The sequence below is a fragment of the Nematolebias whitei genome, chromosome 12 (assembly GCF_014905685.2).
Source record: "Nematolebias whitei isolate Nwh7 chromosome 12, NemWhi1, whole genome shotgun sequence".
NCBI classification, from domain to species: Eukaryota; Metazoa; Chordata; class Actinopteri; order Cyprinodontiformes; family Rivulidae; genus Nematolebias; species Nematolebias whitei.
Genome location: NC_056509.1, coordinates 49,582,441 through 49,585,771, shown reverse-complemented (window position 1 = coordinate 49,585,771; position 3,331 = coordinate 49,582,441). Strand labels below are relative to the sequence as shown.

The 3,331-nt window shown below is 40.1% G+C and overlaps 1 protein-coding gene across 1 annotated transcript in view; it reads right to left on the bottom strand.

Annotated features, from left to right (window-relative positions):
• The window catches only part of xrn2 (5'-3' exoribonuclease 2), a gene marked incomplete in the record, with an annotated part of 147,199 nt that overhangs the window by 63,704 nt on the left and 80,164 nt on the right, over positions 1-3,331 (bottom strand).

Genomic DNA, 3,331 nt, shown 5'->3' with positions numbered 1-3,331 from the left:
TATATATGTATATGTATATATGTATGTATATATATATATGTATATGTATATATGTATGTATATATATATATATATGTATATGTATATATGTATGTATATATATATATATATGTATATGTATATATGTATGTGTGTATATATGTATGTATGTATATATATATATATATGTGTGTGTATATATATATCCATCCTGCTAATGAGCTTTTAATGAACTTTAGTTCATCATTAAGAGTTAGAGTTCTGCGTTGAGAGTTAAATTCAAAGCAGTCTGCTCCTCAGATAAATAATGTTAAATTATTATTTTTAAATATGAATGTTTCTGGTAACTTATTTTATATATGAATATTTCTGTTCAGTGATGACTGACTTGGTGCTATATAAATAAACTGAATTGAATTAAATCTCTGATGAACCAGATTCTACAAAAACGTCTATTTAAATTTTATAGTTTCTCTTCATTTGTTATATTTGCACTCGTTGTGTCTACTTTTATTGTTCAATTTAGATTTGTGGTTTTGTTTCTTATTCATGGATTATTTTATTTTAGCTTTAATTTAAAGTTCAATTGTTGTTTAGTGATTTGTACATCTGTGGGTTAGAATAAAGTTGAACTAAAGGCTATATCTCTTCTTCAAACATGTTTGAGGGAAATATTCCTGAGATCCAATAATTTTGTATTTTTATGATTTTTCAGCTGAGTTAACTGTAACAGATTATTTAATAAAGTCCTAGTGAAAACAGGATTTCATGATAAAGCCGGCACCTTTTATTTATTTTTTAAAATTCAGATTCAGAGATTCTTTAATGTCGTTCCACCACCTATGGTACATGTCGTGGAACGACATTATGTCCACAGGGTCCCAGTTACATCCAACAATAAAATGTAAAAGAAAAACTGTAATAACATCTAAGATATGAACTAAGACAAACGTCAACTAAATATATGCTAAGCACTAATAACATAAAAATAACAAACACGATACACCGAACAGCAGCACCAACATGAGTCTGTTTCCACCCTCCGTTCCAGACCCGTCCCAGTCCGCCCCTGTCTGCTGTTGCTCGGGGTCCGGCCTCGCGCACTTCTTCAGGTCGGCAGCTCGCATGATGCTCCGCGGTTAGCTGGCTCTGAATTTTGTCATCGGTCACCAAACACAAAAAACACCTGGACTTCAGCATTAATCCACGATTTTGTCATTATTGTTTTTAAAAGCTTAAAAATAGGTCCAGCCACTGCTCCGAGTTTGAGAAATTGCAAATGGCGGATCGGATTGTTTTGAGAAGTTTCTCAAACAGCCAATGACTCCGCCCCCTGATCAATCAGAGAGTATTCTGACGTCACGTTTTGGTGCCAGTTCAGCACGCTTGGGATCGCAGAGAAATGGGTCCTGAAAAATGGGTCGGTTCCACAAAAAATTGCTCGTGGAAAAAGCCTTGGAATCGTGCCGAGCCGAGTCGAACCGTGCTGGAGGAGCTATGGAAAAGGTCCGTAAGTGGTTCTGGGTGTATGGATCTGAGCTTAGAGTTCTGCTTTTAGAACCAATCAGCGTCCTGATCAGTATTTATTTAATCTTTATCTTGAAGTTAATTCATCATTGGTGGAGTCTCTCCAGAGGAGTGAGGGGGTGTTGTTGTTCTGTCACTCTCGGTTAATTCCACCCGCTCAGTGATCCAATCTCCCCCATCTCAGGGGTACTTTCTGAAGGATGTCATTACTGGGCTCTGTGGGAACGTGTACGTGTTTGTTCTGGCCTGCAGCACATTCACTGTCTTGCAGAGATATGAGGGTGCACGCCTCCGAACCTCAGAGGGAGCAGCTTTATTCAAACAACCCAGAAACGGATTTAATGTTTTTCTGCTGCTGCTCACAGATTAGGATGTGTTCCAAATCATTGAGTTCATCATTTAACAACAAACTCATCCTTGTTCAGTTCATCCTTTACCTTGTCATTGATCCTGGTTTAGTTCCTCCTTTACCTATTGATTGATCCTGCTTTAGTTATTTTTCTTACATTCATTCAACCTTTATTTATACATATTAGTCTCATTGAGCCTCGAGGACTCATTTACAAGAAAGACCTGTTTTAAACAAAGAACACAGATGAGGTACAGACAGTCATATAAAAGAGTCAGAGTCAGAGTTTCTTTATTGTCATTCGCACCTCATGTGGTACATGTGGTGGAGCGAAATTATGTACACGGGGTCCCAGTTACATCCAACAATAAAATGTATAAGAAAAACAGTAATATCATCTAAGATATGAACTAAGAAAAACATCAACTAAATATACACTAAGCACTCATAACATAAAACATTGAACATCAGCACAAACATGAACATGAGTCTGAGAGCAGATGTGCACGCATGAACACATCAACACTGAAACAGATCAGCAGCAACATTGAAACAGATCAGCAGCAACATGAAACAGATCAGCAGCAACATGATATGGTTTTTCACAGTGATTATTCTAGTTAGAGATTTATGAGTCTAACAGCCTCAGGGTAGAAGCTGTTCCTCAGTCTAGTGGTTCTACACTTAATGCTCCTCAACCTCCTTCCTGAGGGGAGCTGGGCAAAAAGTGTGTGTGCTGGGTGAGTGTGGTCCTTCATGATGCAGGTGGCCCTCTTCCTGCTTCTGGAGGTGTAGATGTCTGTGATGGTGGGGAGGCTGACTCCAACATCTTCTGTGCAGCCTTCACCACTCTCTGCAAAGCTTTTCTTTCTGCAGCTGTGCAGCCTCCATGCCACACATTGATGCTCGAGCACAGGATGCTCTCCACTGCACACCTGTAGAAGGAGGTGAGGACTGAGCTTCCAGACCAGCTCGTCTCAGCCTTCTGAGGAAGTAGAGTCTCTGATGAGCTTTCTTGATCAGGCTGGTGGTGTTGTTGCTCCAGCTGAGGTTGTCATTCATGTGTACACCCAAGTACTTGTAGCTGGAGACCACTTCCACCGCAGATCCTCTTATGTTCAGGTGGGTGTAGATGTTTTTGTTCCTTCTGAAGTCCACAATCATCTCCTTTGTCTTCTTCACATTGATGTGAAGGTTATTCTCTCTGCACCAGCTCTCCAGGTGTTCCACCTCCTGCCTGTAGCTGGACTCATCATTGTTTGTGATGCATCCCACCACCGCTGTATCATCTGCAAACTTTACAATGTGACAGCCTGGATGGGTAGCTGCACAATCATACGTGAGCAGAGTAAACAGGACGGAGCTCAACACACATCCCTGAGGAGAGCCAGTGCTGAGGGTTATGGTGGAGGAGGAGAGGTTGTGGATCCTCACTAACTGTGGTCTGTTTGTTAAAAAGTCTAGTACCCAGTTGCA